Source organism: Camellia sinensis, chromosome 8 (assembly GCF_055761805.1).
Source record: "Camellia sinensis isolate YWXY chromosome 8, ASM5576180v1, whole genome shotgun sequence".
NCBI classification, from domain to species: domain Eukaryota; kingdom Viridiplantae; phylum Streptophyta; class Magnoliopsida; order Ericales; family Theaceae; genus Camellia; species Camellia sinensis.
The window spans coordinates 35,111,571-35,134,644 of NC_138968.1; the positions used below are offsets into that span (position 1 = coordinate 35,111,571).

General features: G+C 41.7%; 1 pseudogene; it reads left to right on the forward strand.

Annotated features, from left to right (window-relative positions):
• The first annotated feature begins 802 nt into the window (after positions 1–802).
• Positions 803–21,356, forward strand: LOC114303270 (pectinesterase 2-like; annotated as a pseudogene).
• Positions 21,357–23,074: the final 1,718 nt, after the last annotated feature.

Sequence of the window (23,074 nt, forward strand, 5' to 3'; positions counted from 1 at the left end):
AACGAGAGGCTACTGCTGTGAGAGGGCGAGAGTTGAGAGAGAGAGAGAAGGACGAAAGTGAGAGTGAGAGAGTGACGCACGGTTTAGGGTTTGGTTTATTATATATATATACAAGGGGTATAAAAGTAATTTCATTTCGAGGAAATTCGGGGCCGGGGACGAGGCCGGGCCGGGGCTTGAGCACTGATCACCGTCCCGGGCCCGAAACAGATCGGGAATTGATTTTCAAATACCGTTCCCTCCTCGTCGGGGGTATTTTTCGGGGACAAATTGCTTAAATCGGAGTCGGGATCGGGGATCCCCGTCGGGTCGGTTTCAAATTGCCATCCCTAGCCAACCTGTTACCCATATTTCAACTAGAATAATATTAGGGATCAAAAAAAAAAATACCATGAAATGCTTCATGAAGATTTTTTATCTTTAGATTAATGTGTGGGGTTTTATTGTATGTAAAATCTAACGGTGGAGAATCTTTCATAATTATTTTCATAATATTTTTTTTTATGATCTCTAGCATTAGTCTTTTAACTATATAAAGAGGCAACCTTAACAACCTATAGAACCAAGTTCAAGAAAACAAATCACCCAACAAACAAACCACCCAACAATGGCAATCAAGTTTGAATTATTATTCATAGTCTTTGTATCCTTCTCTTTATTCCTCTCCTCTGCCTCATCATCTGTCGCCTCCGAGGACGTAAACCAGTGGTGCAACAAAACCCCATATCCCGAACCATGCAAATACTTCATGAGCAATGGCTCTCACAATTTTGTACCCAAACAAAAATCTGAGTTCAGAAAGATGGCCACGCAAATAGCCATGGAGAGAGCTCTCAGTGCCGAGATTCACACTAAGTGGGCTCGGGTCCAAATGTCGCAATGAGCCCGAAAAGAATGCATGGTCTGATTGTTTGAAGCTCTATGAGAGGACAATTCTCCAACTCAACAATACACTAGACCCGAACACAAAATGTTCTGATTTTGATGCTCAGACATGGCTCAGCACGGCTTTGACAAATCTTGAGACTTGTCGAGCTGGGCTCATCGAGTTAGGTGTCTCAGACTTGATGTTGCCTCTCATGTCGAACAATGTTTCGAAGCTAATCAGCAACACTTTGGCTATTAACAATGGCTCGACTTAGAAACAAACGTATGAAGAAGGTGACTTGGGTTTCACCTGGAAATCGCAAGTTGTTGCAATCGTCCTCTCCAGCAGCAAATCTCGTGGTGGCTCAAGCTGGAGTGGCAGTGGGAGATTTGTTATACATGTGAAAAGTGGTGTTTATCAGGAAAATATTGATATTGGCGACAACATGAAGAATATTACGCTCCTTGGCGATGGATTGAAAAACACCATTATCACTGGCAGTCGAAGCATGGGAGGAGGTTCCACCACCTTCTGTGTGGGTAAAAATCTGACCACACTGCCCGTTTAGTGATCAGCAGCAAAACACCGGTAGAATAGATGGCTCCAGCAACCTGTAACAGAAAGGAAAAGCTCCGGCGGTGGTTCTTCCACCCGGGGGCACTCCGACGATCAAGTCAGTATGTTTCTCAAGGATAATCAAGTATTAAACTGAATACTCAAAGTATGAATTACATACCTTAGACCCACGGGGGTGCCTCTCTTTAATAATATACTTAATCCAAGTCCAACTAGAAATATGACTTCTATGTACCCCAATCTTAGTACTTACTCTGGACTCTTTAGGAGATAGAGATAAACTCCCTAAGAGGTTTATCCTTATCTTAATTAAGTCCCCTCTTTGCTTCAGGACTCTTGTCCCTTATCTTCGGATTCCGACATCTTCGGAGATGACCTCGGCTTCTCCGAGATTACCTCGGCTTAACTACCAGGGCACGTGGCACCTCGGCTGACACGTCGGCGTCACCATGCCACGTGTTGGTATTCAGAAAATATGTCCCCACAACTGCCCCCTAGGTTCCATTACCTCGGCATTCTGAGGTGATGGAATCTATTCCGAAATTTTGTCACTTCTTTTCTGAGCAATGGCTCAAAAAAACTGTTTTGCCAAGATTATCTTCTTTCAGCCGACGTGTTCTCTTCGGAGAACAAGGCTTCGGTCGTACTCCCCTACGCGCATGAGCTGTCATGCATATCCAACTGTTTCTTTTACGTGTTTCGTCTTTATTGGAGCGTGTCAGTGACGCGCCTGAAGCCGTCTGTTCGTTCGTCTGCGCCGTCTGACGCGTGCGTTGCTCTAGGCGCAATAATTGCCCTATTTTTGCCGCCGTTTCAAATTTTTGACAAAACTCTTTTTTGCCTCTTCTTTTCCTTCACTTTTTCATTCTGTCTTCTCGTTCTCTCTTTTTCTGAAAGCTTTTTCTTCTTCGAATCCGCCATTGCTTCAAACTTTCTTCTGGAACTGCTTTTGATCCTTCATTCTTGCAAAAGCCCTCTTTGTTGTTGCAACTGGTTTCTGGGTTCGGTGAGCACTGCCTTGGCTTCATTTGTTCTGGTAAGACCCTTTCTTTTAATTCTTCAATTCTCTTTATGTGCTTTTGTCTGTCTACTGCCATTACTGATTTTGTTCGAGGTTTGGGATTTATTTGTCTCTTGAATTTGTGGCTATACTTTGAGCTTCTATGCTTTTTCATCATTCTCTTTGCCGCTGTTTCTTGATTTTTTCTGTATTTCTATTGCTTCTGAGAACTATACCTCTGTTCTTGAATCTGAAACTTCGTCTTTGTTTTCTTCTTTTTTGTATCTGTCCCAGATCTGTGCCCTCGATCTTTATCTTCATAGTTCATAGATTTGGGATTTGTCTGTAGAACCCTTAATCTTTAGGGAAACCTGAAAAACGCCCACCTTCTGAAACAGATTCCTCTTAGTTTAAGCCAACATAATGGGTATGTGGAGGCATAGGGTGAATACCCCAACAAAACTTGAATACTTTAGACAAGAATTCTCTATCCCAGCCGATGTTCATCTTAAATTGGCTGGGGATAATGATACCATCATGCCCACAGATCATACAATGCCCTTTCCAATAGTTACTTTTACCGAATGTGGACTTCGGCTTCCACTCGATCCCCTTTTTCGTCAAGTTCTCCATTTCTATAAGCTGAACCCTATGCAACTTACTATCAACTCCTATAGGGTAATTAACGGTATTATTGCCTTAGCTAGGCAAGAAAACCTTAGAATCACCCTAGCCGACCTTCAATATTGTTATACCATGTGTCCTCTCGATCTGAAGGATAGGGGTTTTGTCTATTACCTTAAGCCGAGATCCACTCAGTACAAAATTATAGCCGACCTCCCAGACTCCAACAAGGGGGCTGGAGATGATTTTCTCATTGCTTCTGGAAATTGGGAATTTGGCCCAGATGAAGATGTCCACCTCTACCCTCTTCCTCGAACACTTACAGAGGGCAAGAGTAAGAGCCCTGAGTCAACACTTAGTTGTTTTTACTTAAGATTTTAATACTTTATTTCTGACGTCTGTTTCTTTGCAGATCTTCATCAGCCACCGAAAAATTTTCGCCAATCCTTCTTCCCAGGAACAGATCTGAAAACACTTCTTGGCCTCCCAATCCATAAACGAAAAGCCCCAGTATTACTAAACTTCATCCCTACATACAAATCCACCTTACCCGACGTCCCAAGAAAAAGGAAAAAGAGCCTTTCTCCACCTACAGCCACAACCTTAACTGCTTCTACATCCCGAACGGATCAAGAATCCACATCTGCCCCAGCCGACCTTCCATCAACTTCGGCCCCCTACTTAATACCAATTCCAGAACGTAGACGCCGAAGAAAGCTTGTAAAAACAGCCGAAATGGTTCGTCCAAAGCCTGTCGTCCAAGATCTTCTTGCCGACATTCCAACTGACGCCGAAGCCGCACCAACGCAAACAATGCTTCCACCCAAACCGAAGAGGGTAAAAAAGGCTCAGCCTAAGGCCAAGGCTACAGATGCCGAGGCTGAGGATGCTCTGCCGATTTCGCAGCTGGCTGAAAGCAAAAAATCAGCCTCTACTTCAACCAAAAGGTCTGCTGAGGGCCAACCCTCAGGGTCTGTACAAACAAAGAGGCCAAGGTCATCGTCTACGACGACCTCGGCTTCGAAGAAGTCCGACGTCCCCTGGGCCCCTGATCTATCCCTGGAGGATAGGCCTATCATGGCTAGTGAAAGTGCTGATGATATCAACGTCGCTGTCGCCCTTAGTACTGCTCTTCTTCTACCAAATGACTTGGAGCGAAATGCCAAGTTTAGCGAATATGAAAATTACGCTCTGATGCTCCAACACTCTACTCAAGTGAGTATTTCTATCTGTACTTGTGATTCTTTCTTCCGTTCTTCACTGAGAGTACTGTCTCACATTTCTGTTCTTTTTGCAGGCCATTCAGCATGCCCACTCATTTTCCATGCAAGCCTTTGAAAATCGTCAAAGGTTGGTTGACATGAAGAGGGAAGCATCTTCTATGAAGAGAGAGATCAGGTCTCTTGAAGCAAAAATGAAAAAATTGGAGGATCAAGCCGAGGCTGCAACTAAGGTTCAAACTCTAGCTCTTGAGAAGGCCGAGGCTGCTGAGGCCGTTAAAAAGGTTGCTGAGGCCGAGAAAAGAGAGGCCGAGGTTCAGAAGGCCCAAGCGGAGAAAGAACTACAACAAGTTTTGGCCACCAAAGAGGCCGATGAAAAGGCCTATGCTCAAGGTATGGCCGACGTTGCAGAAGACTACAAGCTTCAAGTCAGGCAGGCATGTAACAGGGGATTTTCCCTTGGTTGGATGTCCTTGATAAAGAAGCTTGACCTTCCTGCTGACTTGCCATTGCGTCAGGCCGATGCTATTCCGTTACCATTTCCTCCACCTCCTCCTGAAGGTGAATCAGAGTCCGAGGCCGAGGAGGAAGATGAAGAAAAAGATGATGGTGAGGCCTTGGTGAGAAAACCCAAGAATGCTGCCGAAGTCAAGTCCCCTCCTCCCGCTGAACTGGTTATGGACTTAACTCAAGATGAGGGGGGTGATGATGCTGAGGAAGTGCCCAGGGAGTCTGTTCAAGGGTATCTACCATCGGACCTCCTTCTGACTGAAAGAAGTCTTGACACAACATTGGCAGAGATAGATGCCGAAATACAAGCGGAGAAAGTGGCCGAGGAGATTCCAGCTGAACCATCCGAGGTTCCAGTTCCTGCTGCTGCTGATGTTCAAGAGTCTTGATTTTCCCTTCTTTCTTTTCTGGATTTTGGACTTTGTTTTTTCTTTTAATTCCCGGACAATGTATATTCCTTCTTATGGCCGATGTGCCTTTTTCAGTATGTAATTGCAACTGTTCTTGCTATGGATATTTCAATCTTATGATGTTCTGTTGTTTGCTTCTGCGTAGTTCTATACTTAGAAATTTTTGCTTGCTTTCTGCTTTCTTTGTGCAATCTTCTCGGGGTTACATACCTCGGGTATAACTGCAAAGCTTTTACTTCGGCAAGATACTGACCTGCAAACCTTGTATAAATTTTGATAAGCACAAAACATATACTACTCAATGTATACTTTTGCCATCTTTTTTTTCAAGTTTTCAACAAGTATTTAAATAATGATTTCGTTCTAATCTATTTGTAAATTGCTACAAATTTCAACAAGTGTCTAAACAATATACTTAACCTTTGCTTCAACCCGTTAATTTTCTGTATTCCTCAGTGGGTGATCATACGTCGGCTTAACATAAACTTGTAAATTGCTACAAATTTGAACAAGTGTTAAGCATCTTCTCTAGGGTTTAAACAACCCATATATTGCTATGAAAACTTAAGCAATAACCTCGGCCTATCTTCAACTTGTAAATTGCTACAAATTTCAACAAGTGAAGATAAGGAATCAGCTTAATTCCAACTTGTAAATTGCTACAAATTTCAACAAGTGAATTAAGGAATAACATCGGCTTATCTTCAACTTGTAAATTGCTACAAATTTCAACAAGTGAAGATAAGGAATCAGCTTGATTCCAACTTGTAAATTGCTACAAATTTCAACAAGTGGATCAAGGAATAACATCGGCTTATCTTTAACTTGTAAATTGCTACAAATTTCAACAAGTGAAGATAAGGAATCAGCTTGATTCCAACTTGTAAATTGCTACAAATTTCAACAAGTGGATCAAGGAATAACATCGGCTTATCTTCAACTTGTAAATTGCTACAAATTTCAACAAGTGAAGATAAGGAATCAGCTTGATTCCAACTTGTAAATTGCTACAAATTTCAACAAGTGGATCAAGGAATAACATCGGCTTATCTTCAACTTGTAAATTGCTACAAATTTCAACAAGTGAAGATAAGGAATCAGCTTGATTCCAACTTGTAAATTGCTACAAATTTCAACAAGTGGATCAAGGAATAACATCGGCTTAACTTCAACTTGTAAATTGCTACAAATTTCAACAAGTGAAGATAAGGAATCAGCTTAATTCCAACTTGTAAATTGCTACAAATTTCAACAAGTGGATTAAGGAATAACATCGGCTTAGTTTGCCTGAGTTTGATATGTCTTCAATAAACATCAATCATACATGTTGAGAGAATTCTGAAAAGACTTTATTGATAATATCGGCCAAACAATGATGTTTTTTTAATGATAGAAGAATTTCAAATTACATGTATTCCAAGGTCTGGGCAATGCTTTGCCCTCATTGTCTTCAAGCCGATATGCTCCATTGCCTAATACTGAAGTAACTCTGTAGGGTCCTTCCCAGTTTGGGCCAAGCTTGCCCTCCCTGGGATCCTTCTTGTTCCTGACGACTTTTCTTAGGACTAAGTCGCCAACTTGAAAATCCCTTGGATTAACTTTCTTGTTGTAAGCTCTGGCAAGTTGTTGCTGGTATACTGCAAGCTGAATTGCAGCCTTCTCTCTTCGTTCTTCTAGTAAATCCAGGTCTCGGGCTAAGAGTATGTCATTGGTGCCATTCTCTACTCCCTGGGTTCTGATCCCTGGGATGCCGATCTCCAATGGGATGACTGCTTCTGTGCCATAGGCCATGGCAAAGGGGGATTCTCCTGTTGATCTTCTCGGCGTAGTCCGATATGCCCAAAGTACGTTGGGCAGCTCGTCCACCCACTTTCCTTTTGCTGCCTGGAGCCTCTTCTTTATTCCATCCAGGATTACTTTGTTGGACGCCTCTGCTTGCCCATTGCTTTGAGGAAAACTTGGGGTTGAGAAATAGTTCTTGATCTTGAATTTTGCACAAAAGTTTTTGATAAGTCTGCTGTCGAACTGTGTTCCGTTGTCGGCAACTATTGCTCTTGGAATCCCAAATCTGGTGATTATGTTTCTCCAGATAAAATTCTTGACATCCACATCTCGGATTTTGGCAAGAGGTTCTGCCTCTATCCATTTTGTGAAGTAGTCTGTTGCTACCAGTAAATATTTTCTTTGCCCAGTTGCTTGGGGAAGTTGTCCAACCAGATCCATGCCCCATTGGGCAAACGACCAAGGGCTGGATACTGGGTTTAGGTCGGCAGCTGGCTGATGTATCAGAGGTGCAAACTTTTGACATTGCTCACACTTCTTTACATAGGCTTCGGCATCCTTTTGCATGTAGGGCCACCAATACCCTTGGGTAATGGCCCTATGGGCTAACGATCTGCCCCCAGTATGGCTTCCACAAATTCCTTCATGAAGCTCATAAAGAAAATCTTCAACCTGTAAAGGGTGTACGCACCTTAAAAGTGGTCCAGTGAAGGACCTCCTGTAGAGATGGCCTTCCGCTGTTAGACTGAATCTGGCCGATTTCAGCCTAATTTTATGTTCTTCTTTATGGTCTGCTGGCAGCTTCCCCTCTTTTAGGAATGCAATGATTGCATCCATCCAACTTGGTCCAAAGCCCACGCACATTGCTTCTTGCTCGATGTTCTGTTTATCTATGCTCGGGGCCGACATGTAGTCGATCATAATTGTCCTTGTTTTTCCAGTTTGAATTGAGCTGGCCAGGTTGGCTAACGCGTCGGCGTGGGTGTTGTCATCTCGGCTTACTTGGAGTAATCTGCAGTTCTGGAATAGGGCCGCCAGTCGGATGACTTCCTTTGCATATGCCGACATTCTTTCGTCTCTGGCTGCAAATTCTCCTGTTGACTGGTTAACAATTAATTGTGAATCACAAAAAACAATTACCTCGTCTGCCTCTGCTGCTGCTGCTAACTTTAGTCCTGCAATTAAGGCCTCATATTCCGCTTCATTATTGGAGGCTTTGAACCCCAGCCGGATGGACTGTTCTACAATTTCTCCATCTGGAGATATCAGCAGTACTCCTGCTCCTGCTCCCTGGCGGTTTGAACTTCCATCGACAAATAGTCTGAACGAATCGCCGATGTAGATGCTGCATGGTCTGAGCTTTTCTTTCTCTTGCTGTTTTGTCTTTGACTGGGTTTCTTTTTGTTTGTCGGGGTGATGCTTATCTCGGCTCGACGGAGCCTGAGATGTGATGGCTTCAGGTGTGAGTTCTGCGACGAAGTCGGCCAAAACTTGGCCTTTTATTGCTGTTCTTGGCCTGAATTCCAGGTCAAACTGGCCCAGTGTTACTGCCCATTTTGCTATCCTTCCTGTTAAGTCTCCTTGATGTAATAAGGACTTCAATGGGTGCTCTGTTAGAATCACAATCTTGTGTGCCTGAAAGTAATGGCTCAATTTCTTTGAGGCCATTACCAAGGCTAGCATTAATTTTTCCAGTGGAAGGTACCTTGTTTCCGCGTTAGCCAAAGTCTTGCTTACATAATAGACAGCCTTCTGCTCCCCTTTTTCCTCTCGGATTAGCACTGCACTGACTGCGTGTTCAGAGACTGCTAAGTATAAAAATAATTCCTCCCCTAGGACTGGGTTAGAAAGGACCGGGGTTGTGGTCAGGTACTTTTTCAGGTCGGCTAAGGCAGCTTCACATTCTTCCGTCCACAGGAAGTCTGTGGCTTTTTTCACCAGGTTGAAGAAGGGTCTGCACTTGTCTGAGCTTCTGCTGATGAATCGGTTCAGGGCTGCGGCCCTTCCAGTGAGCACTTGAACTTGCTTTGCCGATGTTGGACTCTGTAGTTCCAGGATGGCCTTGATTTGGTCTGGGCTGGCTTCAATGCCCTTTCTTGTTACCAGATACCCTAGAAATTTACCTGACCCAACTCCGAAGGCACACTTCGAGGCGTTGAGTCGGAGCCGATATCGTTTGAGTATGTTAAAGACCTCTTTTAGGTCGGCAAGATGACCTTCTGATTTCTTGGTCTTTACGACCATGTCATCGATGTAAACTTCCACCGTTTTGCCAACCAGGTGTTTAAACATCTTTGTCACTAACCTCTGATAGGTTGCTCCAGCGTTTTTCAGCCCGAAAGGCATTACCCTGTAACAGTACAGGCCTTTCGGGGTGATGAACGCGGTTTTCTCCTCATCTGGAGGGTACATAGCAATCTGGTGGTACCCTCTGTATGCATCTAAAAAACTCATCCTTTCATGTCCCGAGGTGGCGTCTACCAGTTGGTCGATTTTGGGCAGAGGAAAGCTGTCTTTTGGGCAAGCCTTGTTGAGGCTGGTAAAATCTACACAAACCCTCCACTTGCCATTCTTCTTTTTTACTACTACTGTGTTGGACAGCCATGTCGGGTACTGAACTTCTCGGATGGCCCTGGCGTCAAGGAGTCTGTCTACCTCCTCTTCCACTGCTTCGACGTGCAATAACGTTGGCCTTCTGGCTCGTTGAATCACTGGTTTTGCCGATTTGTCGACGTTCAGACTGTGGCAAGTGACCTCGGGGTCAATGCCAGGCATTTCATAGGGTGTCCAGGCGAACGCCTCTATGTTTGCCCTTAAAAAATCTTCCAGTTCCTTTTCCTCTTCTCTGGCTAAGCCGGAGCCGAGAAGAAAAAATCGTTCTTCGTCGCCCTCCTGGACGAGGATTTTCTTTAGCACCTCTTCGCTTTTCTCGGCTGGTTCTTTCCCAACATCTTCCAGGACTTCTATGTCCTCATCTTCAACTTCTGCTTTCTTTGGCTCCCGTATACTACAGGTGGACTTTATTGCTGCCATGGAGCAATTTTTGGCTTGTAGTTGATCCCCTCTGACTTCTTCAATCCCATGCTCTGTTGGGAACCGGAGTAGTTGATGCAACGTCGAGGGAACTGCCCCCATTGCATGCAACCACGGTCTTCCAAGGATGATGTTGTATGGTGAGGGTGTGTCAATAACCAGGAATTCTGTCCTGATCTTCTTAGTGCCGGCTTGTACCTCCAAGCTTGTCGCACCCAGTGGCCATGTCGGCGTTCCATTAAAGCCGACCATCGGGCCGCTGGATTGCTCTAGGTCATCGGGGTGAAGCCTAGCTCTTTGTAACATCTGACGTACATGATATCACAGGAGCTGCCTTGGTCTATTAGGATGCGTTTTACTTGGCACTCCCCAACCTGGAGGGATACTACCAAGGCATCATTATGCGGATGTTGGACCAATTCTAGGTCGGCTTCGGTAAAGGCTATCATTGGCCCTTGGCATTCTTCTGGCCGATGTCTCTTGTCCCCAACTTGGTAGATATGCTGTAAATGTCTTACCCTCTGGGTTTCTCCTCTGACTTCGTTTTCGTTGACCCTTGAGTGGATCACATTGACCACCCTTGGTTCTCCTGCCTGTGGTAGCTGTGCTGGGGGAGGGGGTGCTGCTGGTGCTTGAGGCAACCTTGCCTGTTCTTCCCTTGTTCTGGCCTCATCGACCAGGTCCCTCAGGAGGCCTTGCCTTACTAGGTCCTCCAAGTGTGCTTTTAAGGCTCTGCAACCTTGAGTTGGATGCCCTTCTTCATTGTGGTAGGCGCAACGTCTGCCGACGTTTCTTCCCATGAATTCCCCTGGTGCTCTTTCCGGAGCCCTGAAATATGGTTGATTTCGAATCCGATCCAAGATTTTATGGATTGGGATCCGGAATACCGTGGTTACCGCCTGTTTATTTCTTAATTCTATTTCTTGTCTGGTGGGTCCATTGTTGACTCGGCCTCGCTTTGGCGAGCCGTTTCCCTTTTCTTGCTTCACCTCTTTGTTTCCCGACGTATCTTCCTCGGCCCTGGCGTATTTCTCAATTCTTGCCATGAGTTCTTCCATGCTTTTTGGCAATGTTTTTGCCAAAGACTTCCGTAGTGGGCAGTCATCTTTCAGGCCGTTCTTGAAAGACACGACTGCTACTTCCTGGTTGCATTCAGGTATTCGGTTGAACACCTCGTAGTACCTCTTCGCATAGGCCCTAAGGCCTTCTTCCTTGGTTATTCTTAGGGCCATCAAAGCATCAACCCTCAGGGGTTGTAGCTTGTTGGTCACGAACCTGGCCACAAACATCTCGGCCAAGCCTTCCCATGTCTTTATGCTTCCTTTTGGTAACTTATGGAACCAATCAGATGCAATTTCCCCAAAGGATGAGGGGAATACTTTGCAGAGCAACGGCTCGTTCCCGCTATATAATGCCATTGAATTTAGGTACAGCCCGACATGAAAGTTTGGATCTGACTTACCATCATAGATTTGAAACCTCGGCATACTGAATCTTTTGGGTGGTTCGAATTTGTCCAGTTCCACCGAGAAGGCTGTCTTTGGTTTTACCGGAGAGTTTACCTCGGCTTCCGCGTTCTGCTGCCTCCTTTTGAGGTAGTCCCTTAGGTCTTCTTTGCTCCTCCCTGGAGCTCGGCTGTCTCTGGATTTTAATCTTTTTGGCACACTGCTTTCGGCCTCGAGGTGGGTCCGTTTGGGTCTTTCTTCATGGGTTGTGTCAAAGTGGAGTATTTGCCCCTGAACATGTCGATGTTCTTTGGGGTCTGGATTCTTCATGTGTTGCGTCCTTCGGGACTCTTCTTGCCTCGGCTTTTCTCGCCCGACTTCCCTGGAAGGCCGGTGAGAGTGCCTTCCACTCCTGGTATGCTGAGGAACCTCGGGGATTGTTTTTCTTCCGCCCTTTTGGGTATTGGTCGCTGGTATCGGCGTATCTTGCAGTGGGTATGGTGGTTGCATTACATTGTTTTGCATCATGAAGTTGACGACTGACTGAAGGTCTGCCAACTTGTCCGCCAACTCTTTTACTTCCTCATCCCTCCGTAGGCACCTGTCCCTCCATGTCTGGAGGTTATCTTCATTGTAGTACGTTCCTTGGTTTGTTCTTTTTGACGTGTCGCCTTCCAGGTTTACGTCGTTTTCCCTGTGGCCCTGGCCACGGGCTTCTGAATTGTGGTTGTCTCCTTCAATGTCGAGGCCAATTGGTCTGCCACTCCCAGTGGGAGCGTCATCCCCAATATTTTCCTGTTGTCCGTTAGTGGCCATCTATTCTTCCTTCGTTCCCACAGACGGCGCCAAATTGTGTGGGTAAAAATCTGACCACACTGCCCGTTTAGTGATCAGCAGCAAAGCACCGGCAGAATAGATGGCTCCAGCAACCTGTAACAGAAAGGAAAAGCTCCGGCGGTGGTTCTTCCACCCGGGGGCACTCCGACGATCAAGTCAGTATGTTTCTCAAGGATAATCAAGTATTAAACTGAATACTCAAAGTATGAATTACATACCTTAGACCCACGGGGGTGCCTCTCTTTTATAATATACTTAATCCAAGTCCAACTAGAAATATGACTTCTATGTACCCCAATCTTAGTACTTACTCTGGACTCTTTAGGAGATAGAGATAAACTCCCTAAGAGGTTTATCCTTATCTTAATTAAGTCCCCTCTTTGCTTCAGGACTCTTGTCCCTTATCTTCGGATTCTGACATCTTCGGAGATGACCTCGGCTTCTCCGAGATTGCCTCGGCTTAACTACCAGGGCACGTGGCACCTCGGCTGACACGTCGGCGTCACCATGCCACGTGTTGGTATTCAGAAAATATGTCCCCACACCTTCAATTCTGCAACTGTTGGTAAGGATCTCCTCTCTCTTATAATTTTGTAAAAATATTTTTTAACATATTTTTATATTAATAAGTAAAAGCCAAAACAACTGTTATTTTGGCCATACTCACGACAAAGAACACAATCGATCGACATCATAAGTGCATAACAAAATATAATGAAAGCATTTGATTTTATCAGATTTATTACCTTTTTAATATGTCAAAAAGAAATGTTAAAAATATTATTTAGTGTAGTAACAAACGTACATATGGGATCACTTGCCATGGAACGTCTGATTAGTATAGCTATTGATACACTGCGAGATTTGATGAAGAGATATTAGGTGCTAAAGCTTCGTACTTTATTTTGGGTGTTTTTATTCTAGTGTTGTTTTCTTGCCAACTTAGTTTGGCTTGATGCGTGTGCAACTAAGGCCATGTTTGATGGAACTTTTTTTAAGTTAAAAGTTTATAATCAGAAAGCAAAAGTTAAAAGCACCCCTACTCGAGTTTTTAAATAATCAGTTTATTGAAGCTATTTCTGCCTAATAAGTTATAAGCAGAAACTGCACCAAGCAATCTGACATAGACTCTCAAATCAAAATAAGTTATAATCACCCTCAAAAGCTTTAACAAACAATCCCTTAGTTGGTATGTATTTCTTAAGCGATGAGGTTAACCAAAAAGGAGTGATAACCATCTATTGAAGAGAATTTCACTATGAAAATAGCAATTCTTGTTTAAATTTCATATATATAGATTAATTAGTTAAAATAATAATATGAAAATAAAAAATTCTATGCATAAAAAAAAGAAAAAAAGAAGAAGAGAGATTAAAAAGAATTTCTAACATCTGAATTTATGATGTAGATTTAATACTTGTTTTGGTGTGGGCGATGCACAAAATAAATTCAATACTCACATTTCAAATGTTAGGCGATTTTCAAGTTTATGTGTCTATTTATTTATTTTTACTTAGTCTAACATCTAATTTTTTTGCAGAGAAGTACAAAAATTCATGCATAAAATTGATTGTTTACTACTCCCATATTAAATGTAAAGGAAAAAGCATGCTACTTTTCATTATTCTGTTTTTTTCAAAATTAAATTTACTTAATTTGATATTCACTTCAAATTGTCTTGGTAATGTTTTCATAAAAATTGTGACATTCAGCTGTCAGTGGTGAAGGATTCTTAATTTCAACGAAGTACTCAATCACAATGAATAATAAGCCCGAGGAATAACTCCACTTTATTATTAAGTATGTCTGCGGGTAAAGGTGGATGGCAACCGGTGGTCTATGGACGAGGAATGTCTGCGGGTAAAGGAAAGTTGATCAATACCAGGGGAGATGAGATCTATACTGTGTTCGTTGATAATATTCCACGGTCTATGAGCCCGAAGGATCTGCATTCCCTGTTTGGGAAATTTGGAGTTGTTAGAGATGTGTTTATCCCGAATAAGACTAGGAAAGCAACTAAATCAAGGTTTGGATTTGTCAGGTATGGTTGTAGTGTTGCTGCCTCAGTGGCCATTCAAAAGGCCAATGGCTTGTGGTGCGATGACAAAGCCCTTAAGGTGAAGACAGCAGAGTTTGAAAGAAAGGCCCCAGCAGTGGGTAGAGGAACAGAAGGAGCAAGACGGTTAAAGAATTTACTTGACCGAACAACTACAACCAAGCATACAAGGCGCTCGGAGTTGGTAGATATTGGTGTAAAGTCTTATGCTGATGCAGTCCAAGGTGGGCAGTGTCGTGAGGTGGTAAAGCATGAGATTATTGTCACAGAAGCAGGGAATGGTTGGCTTTACGACAGTCTTATTGTAAAGTTGAGAAGTTATCATGTCTTTTCAGAATTTAGGATGGCAGTGTTGGCTAAGGGGTCTGGTGAGGTAATAGTACGGAAAGGGGGTGGGGGAAGACAAGCCATTGTTTCTTTTTCTTCTAGAGCTTATTTGGAGGAAAATCAATTACTACTTCAGGATTGTTGGAAGGAATGGTGTGAATCAGTAGCAGAGTGGAAGAAAGGGGATTATATTGAGCAGGAAAGAGAAGTATGGATATGCTGTTATGGTGTACCTTTTAACCTGTGGAGTGCGGACAATTTTATGAAGATTGGTAGAATCTGGGGGGAGGTTCTTAAGGTAGATGATGAAACAGTGCAATTGTCCTCATTCTCATGTGGTAGAGTTAAAATAGCCACTAAATTCATGGAGTCTATCAATTCAAGTATTTTGGTTTTAAGTGGAGATAGGAGATACCCTGTAAGGGTGTGTGAGGAACAAGTCATGGTGACCAAAGTAGTGCAGGAGGATTGTAAGTGTGCCTTTCATGATTGTCATAGCTCAAACAAGCTCGAGCAGATGGTTGGTGAACATGGAACCTGTGATGAGGAAGATGATGTTGAGGTGGCTGGTGATGTGTCTCATGAAGGGGCTGTTGAAGATGAGGTGGCAGATGATCAACGGAATGAGGTGTCATTTAGTGGGGCTAATGTTAGTGGAGGTCAGAAAGTCGATTCATTTCCATCCATTGTGGTGGAATCGGCTAGTAAATGTGGGGGAAACACAAAGGTGGCTGAGATTCATGAAAAACATGCAGAGGAAGATGGAATGCTGGCGATGCAGAGTGTAAAGGGCAGCAGTGTGGATGACGAGGTAGAAAAGGTTCTTACACCTGGGTATATGAACAGTCTGAGTGGGGATGCTGTTAATAGGCCTGGAATAAATTTAGAGGTTGTGTTGAATAAAGCCCCGTTAAGTTTGGTTTTAAGTAAGTCCATTAACAACCAAGTGAATATGGGCTTAAGTAAGCCCAATAATATTTCTGTGGGGTTGGGTCAGTCCCTTGTTAGTTGTTCAGTGGATCAGGCCCATGACAGAATTTATTCAAACGTAGCTGGGGCTGAATCTGGTGAGCTGTTGTTAAAGAAGGGATCAAAATCTAACAGAATTCAATCCCAAATTAGGGCTCTTGGAGATGCTGGTTCGGGGAAAGAAAAAAGGAGAGGGAGTGCTTGTCAAAAGCAACAGGGTGTGTCAAGAGGTGGTGGATCTTCTTCTAAGGCGAATTGGCACAAGGGCCCGGCTTTTCGAGTTGCAGCAGCTGTTCTGTCACGGCAGAAACCACCTGGACAGGTTTCGGCTATGAGCAATGTCCTCATAGCTGAGGCGTTGGAAACAGTCAAAATGGGTAAAGCTTTGGGGATTGATTTTTTGGGCAAGGAAGAAGAGGTGGTTCGGAAAATTGTTGAGCTTGAAGAGGAAGACGCAAGAAAAGCAGCTCAGGTGGCTGTTGGTGATTGATCACAAGCACCCACTAGGTGATGGTTAGGTGTTTGAATGTTTATAATGAAGTTATTGTCTTGGAATATAAGGGGTATTGGGCGTTCTGAGAAGCGAAGGAAAATTAGAAATATAGTACAGGAGAGGATGGTTGATGTCCTGTTCTTGCAAGAAACAAAAAAGGTCGGAATGTCCGAAGAATTGGTCAAGTCTATTTGGCCATATGATGATTTGGAATATATGTCTGTTGACGCTGATGGTTTCTCTGGTGGCGTGTTATGTGTTTGGAAGGCCAGTGTGTTTTCACTTGCTATGTGTTGCAGCTCAAGAAATTTCTTAATTCTTTCAGGTACGATCCTTCCTTGTTTCAATTGTGTTTTCGTCAATGTTTATGCTCCAAATGATGTAACTCGAAGGGGTGCTGTCTGGAATACACTGCGGAACTTAAAGGCTCAGTATGTAGATCCTTGGTGTGTAGGGGGGGATTTTAATGAGGTTAGAAGTATGGGGGAAAGGAAGGGGTGTTTGAGGAGAGACAAAGGGATGAGGGAGTTTAATGAATTTATTGAAGGTGTTGAACTATATGATGTGCCCATGCAGGGTAGACAATTTACTTGGAGTAACTCAAGTGTGAGGGGCAGCTGGAGTAGGATTGATAGAATTCTACTTTCTTCAGAGTGGCTGGAAAAGTTTAACTTTACATTATGGGGTCTTCCTAGAGGGCTTTCTGATCATTGCCCTCTTCTTCTCATGGAAGATAGCAAGGATTGGGGTCCTAGACCGTTTCGGTTTGTTAATGCGTGGATTTTGCATCCTCAGTTCTTGTCTATAATTAAGTCTTCTTGGGTAGATCCAGAAATTTGTGGATGGGCTGGTTTTGTTATTCAGGAGAAGCTTAAAAATCTTCGTCGGGTGCTAAAGAGTTGGAATCTTGAAGTGTTTGGGAATGTGGCACACTTAGTGAAGGCTACTGAATCTGAGTTACATAATCTGGATTTATTGGCTGAGTCTAGGGAGTTATCTAATGTGGAAGTAGATCGGAGAAGGCAGCTCAGAAAAGAAGTTTGGTCGTTGAATAAGAAACAAGAATGGCTGTGGCTTCAAAAGTCAAGGATGAACTGGAGTCTGTTGGGGGACAGGAATACGAGATTTTTTCATATTGTGGCGTCTAGGAGAAAAAGCAGGAACTTGCTAAATTCTATATCTGTGGGTGGGGTGTTGTATGAGGACCCGCATAGAGTGAAGTCTGAAGTCTTTACTCATTTCAAGCACGTGTTCTCTGAACAATGGAGGTTTAGGCCTAAGCTGGTTGGTCAGTTTAAATCTATTGGTAGTGATGGTGATGCTGAAGGTCTTGAAGCAAGATTCACAGAGGAGGAGGTGTGGGCTGCTGTTAAGAACTGTGATGGGAATAAAGCGCCTGGTCCTGATGGTTTTAACCTTCTGTGTTTTCAAAAGTGCTGGAAGGTCCTTAAGTCTGATGTGTTGAGGTTTTTCAATGAATTTCATGAGAATGGAAAATTGGCTGGTGGTATTAACAGCTCTTTTGTCACTCTTATTCCAAAAGTTGAGGATCCAGTTAGCATATCGGAGTATAGGCCAATTAGTCTAATTGGCTCTATGTATAAAATTCTTGCTAAAGTCCTTTCTAATAGGTTGAGGCAAGTGATTTCTAGGGTTATTGGGGAGGCTCAATCCGCTTTCCTGGGGGGGAGGAATATTTTGGATGGGGTCTTGATCGCAAATGAAGTAGTTGATTGGTGGAAAAGAAGTTGTCAGTCTGGTTTGATTTTGAAATTAGATTTCGAAAAAGCATATGACTCTGTGAATTGGGATTGCCTTCTGTATATGATGTGTAGGTTTGGATTTGGAGTCAGATGGAGAAAATGGATTCAGGAGTGTGTGTGTACTCCTAAAGTTTCTGTACTAGTTAATGGGTCTCCTACGGCGGAATTTAGCCCTGAAAAAGGCCTCAGGCAGGGTGATCCCTTGTCACCTTTCCTTTTTAACCTGGTTGCAGAGGGTTTAAATATGTTGATTAAAAGGGCAGGTGAATCTGGTATTATCACAGGTGTTGTTATTGGTCAGGAGGGGGCAAGCACAACTGTTTCACATTTACAGTTCGCCGACGACACTATAATTTTTTGCAGGGCTGATGTGGGGGAGGTTGTAGCATTAAAACGAATTTTGAGATGTTTCCAATTAGTGTCAAGGCTGAAAATAAATTTCCATAAAAGCTATGTTTGTGGAATTGGTGTGAATGTGCAGCTGGTTAAGGACTGTGCTGGTGTGCTTAATTGCCAAAATCAAAGTCTTCCTCTAGCTTATCTTGGGTTGCCTCTTGGTGCTAGCCCTAGATTAAAGAAAACTTGGAAACCAGTAATCGATAAAATCAGGGCCAAATTAGCATCTTGGAAAAGGAAACTTCTTTCTTTTGGGGGTCGTCTGAGTCTCATCAAGTCTGTTCTTTCCAGCTTACCGGTGTACTACTTATCCATCTTTAAGATGCCCCATTCCGTGACTAAGACAATTGAGAGTTTGAGGGCAGCTTTCTTGTGGGGAGGGTCTGAATTAAGACGGAAGATTCATCTGGTTAAATGGGAGGAGATTACTAAAAAAAGGGACCAAGGTGGACTGGGAATTAGAAGGATCCAGGATGTGAATGACTATCTGCTAGCGAAATGGTGGTGGAGATTTGGTGTTGAAGATAAATCCTTATGGAAAAGGGTTTTGTGCAGTAGATACCCGTATAATGGTGGGAAATGGTTGCCTTTTCTTAGCTCTGATGAATAACTATCTAAGGTATGGGGCGGGATATTAAGGGTTGCCCAATCAAACCCTCAATTGAAGAGTACCTTTCTTGATAACGTTAAGCTGGTTGTGGGAAATGGGGGCAGGATTCAGGTTTGGGTGGATCACTGGAGTGGGCATCAGTGTTTCATGGAATTATTCCCTAGGCTGTTTCGACTATCAACAGAAAAAGATATAACTTTAAGTGCATTGTTGGAAAGGAAAAGATTATTGGGGGTATGGAATTTTAAGTTTCGCAGAATGTTGTTTGCGTGGGAGGCTGAGGAGTTGGAAAGGTTAGTTACCTTAGTCAATCAAGCAGAGTTGGGGGCTGGGGACAATGAAGATTGTTTGAAGTGGCTGGCTTGTTCATCAGAACAATTCTCTATATCCTCCCTTTCAAAGGTTTGTGCAGATAGTCCTTCAATTCTGTGCACTGGGCTGTTATGGTATAATTTGGCCCCTCCGAAAGTTCAGTTCCTTGGTTGGTTAGCGTGGAGAGGTAGATTGAAAACAACCATGTTTCTGCAAAAGATTGGCGTTCTCAACCAAAGTGCTTCCATTGATTGTGTTCTTTGCAGGAATGGTGCTGAAACAGTTAATCATGTTCTTCTTTGGTGCCCTTTTGTTTGGCAAGTTTGGTCTACAGTGCTAAACTGGTGGGGGATTCAGTGGGCTGTGCCTGGCAATGTTGAAGGGTTATTCCATTGGTGGATGGGATTTAAGTGGAGAAAGTTTGAAGATAGAATTTGGAAAGTTATTCCTTTGGCTGTCATGTGGTCTACTTGGAAACTCAGAAATGAAGTAGTTTTCTCTGGGAAGCAGCTTTGCCTTGCAGAATTCTGTGAGTTGATTTTGGCTAGAGTGGCTTTCTGGGTCAAAGCTCATTCAAAAGGGTGTTCTTATTCAGTCCAGGACATCATTCGGAGGTTGCAACAAATCAGGTATGTCTCTTTGTCTTAATATCATCGGTGGTGTTGGGTGCTTCTATTATACTGTAGTTTGGTGGAAGTGGGGGGTGATAGGGTCATAGTGGTGGTTCTGTTAGTTTTTATTTGTTTGGTGTGTGGCTGTTTTGTTTTTCTAGGTGGAGAGTAGTTTTGTTGTTTTTGTTGCTTTTGCTTGATTGTATTCTGGATGGTACCTCACCATCCTTTGGTGTGTTTCATCCTTCTTTGTTGATGGTTTCATCTGTATTTGTTGAATCTTCATCAATAAAGTTGATCTTTCTTTGCTGATCAAAAAAAAAAAAAAAGTGGTGAAGGATTCTTTGTTGATGGCATTTCATTCCACAGTTGATTGCATAGATGAATATATAATCAATTTATAATGCCGGCTATATGTTTTGAACAAATCTTTTATATATATACATATTATAAAGTCTAGAGTTCTTCATTGTCAATTTAAAGTTTCCATCATTATGAAAAATAAATTAGTGAATTAATTAAATTTTTTTATTTACAGTGTGAAAGTTCAGCCGCTGTAGAAGCATAAGCTTTTATTAGCTTAATTTGAAAGGACAATTAGAGATCACAACATTACTTTGTTTATAGATAACATTTCAAACCATGGAGTAAACAATTACTAATTATTGATAACATATTTTCTTTGTAGCTGTAGAAGCATAAGCTTTTATTAGCTTAATTTGAAAGGACAATTAGAGATCACAACATTACTTTGTTTATAGATAACATTTCAAACCATGGAGTAAACAATTACTAATTATTGATAACATATTTTATTTGTAGCGGTTATTGGCGGAGGATTCATTGCTCGTGATATAACATTCCGTAACACAGTTGGGCCACAAAACCACCTAGCTGTAGCACTCCGATTTGGCTGTGATCTCTCAATTTTCTGCCGTTGTGGTTTTAAAGGATACCAAGATACACTCTATGTTCATTCTCAACAACAATTTTACAAAGGATTCCATATTTATGGCACGGTAGATTTCATATTTGGAAATGCAGTGGTAGTTCTCCAAAATTGCATGATATATGCTAGAAAACCAATGAGTGGGCAACAAAATACTGTAACAGCACAAGGGCGAACTGATCCTAACCAAAATACTGGCATTTCAATTCATAATTCTCAAGTCATGGCTTCATCCGACCTAAAACCGGTACTTAGCTCATTCAAGACATATCTAGGAAGGCCTTGGATGGAATATTCGCATACTGTTTATCTACAAACTTACCTTGACACATTGGTTGATCCAACAGGCTAGTTAGAATGGGATGGTAACTTTGCTCTAAATACTCTGTATTATGGAGAATATAAAAACTCTGACCTTGGTTCTTCGACTAGTGAAAGAGTAAAATGGGGTGGTTATCGAGTCATATCTAGCGCAATTGAAGCATCACAGTTTAGTGTTGCAAATTTTATAGCTGGTCAGTCATGGTTGCCTTCTACCAGTGTGCCATTTATTTCTGGCCTGTAATTGTGTTGTATTTGATCAATTCATATGTTTGTTATTGTTTTATTATTTAGCCTTTCCATACTACACAGAACTTAGGGGATCTCACAAAGTGTGTTTTTAAAATCTTAATAAAAAATAAATTGATTTTTTTTTTTTTTTTTTTGGTTTCTTTCAGTGCAACACAACATTTTCTTGTGACGACTTTCTCTCAATTTTATCACTGATAGTAGAATTTCAACTCTTGAAGCCTATTATTTGTAGCACCCTCTCTCACAATGTTTAAAAAAGTAAAAATAATAAAAATTATGTGAGAAATGGCCGCAAGAATATATTTTTTTACAGCGAATTTAAAAACCTTATTGAACTAATCAAAAAACATGTGTAATTACATGGCTTCTCTAGGACCTATGCAAATCGTATCACTTTTAGAGCATAAGCAAGATCAACAAATTTTGTGTTAAATTACAATTCAAAAACTATTTCCTGTTTTATATAGCAATCTTCTTGAATATACTATCCATATTAGAGTCTCGATTTTAATCTATTTTATTAAAAATTCTTTTTTGGCCCATTGTCTTAATGAGCATAACTTATGAAAAGCCAAAATAGCGAAATCAAATTTATGAAAAATAATAAACTAATTTTTTTTAGAGTGGGGAAAAAATAACAAACTATTAAGTAGTCAATAATCTATACCTCAATAAATATGTTATGATATTGTAACAATTATAAATAAGGTTTGGATTCTCCCCGGATGTTCATCCAACTAGCACTAGAGGAAAATACACCTTTGGCAACCAAAAATGTTGATTAAAATAATTTAGTTGCCGAAGGTATATATTTTAGCTACTAAAAATAATTTGATTGACAAAGGTATACACCCAGGCTCGGCCTTGAGATTTCTGGGGCTCAAAGCCGATAATCAACTGATAAATTTATGAGGTCCTTCACATTTTTTTTTCATTGAATGAATTTTTTTTTTTTTTGAAGGTTAAGAACAAAAGATTTGTGTCAAAATTACAAAAAAATACTTAGTATTACATTAGAATAACTAATAAGTATCGTTTGATTTTCGCCCTTCTTACATTTTAAAAGCAAATAACTCAATCATACTTGCATAATCTAATTTTTTTGCAAAATCATTTTTAATGGATAACAATGCTATTATTTTAAATGGGCTTTTCAATTTTTTTAATGATTCAATTTATTTTAAATTAGTTTGAACATTCCTTAATTTTTTTTGGACTTAAAACATAACTAATATATTACACTAAACTATAATAGGATGAGGGCCTTTTTTTGGGTCTATTGTCCATGGATAATAATGCTAATTTTTTGGAATGGGCCCTTCAATTTTTGAATGAGTCAATTTATTTTAAGTTAGTTTGGGCATTCTTTAATTTTTTTTGGATTTAAAACATACATAATATATTACACTAAATTATAATAGGAGGGGCCCTTTTTTGGGTCTATTTTGAGGGGGCCTAGGCCATGGCCTGGTGGGCCTATGCCCAGGGCCGGCCCTGTACACACTTTAGCTAGTAAAAAATATTTGATCGGCAAATGTATAATAATTAGCTACAAAAAATAATTAGTCGGTATTTATTTTACTTTTGGCGACTGATTGAGTGTTAGTCATTGAAAATAGGGTTTTTGGGAGACTAATAAAAAATATGGTCCCAAAATATGCAATCTTTAGCTACTAAAAAATAATCTTGTCGGTATTTATTTTATTTTTT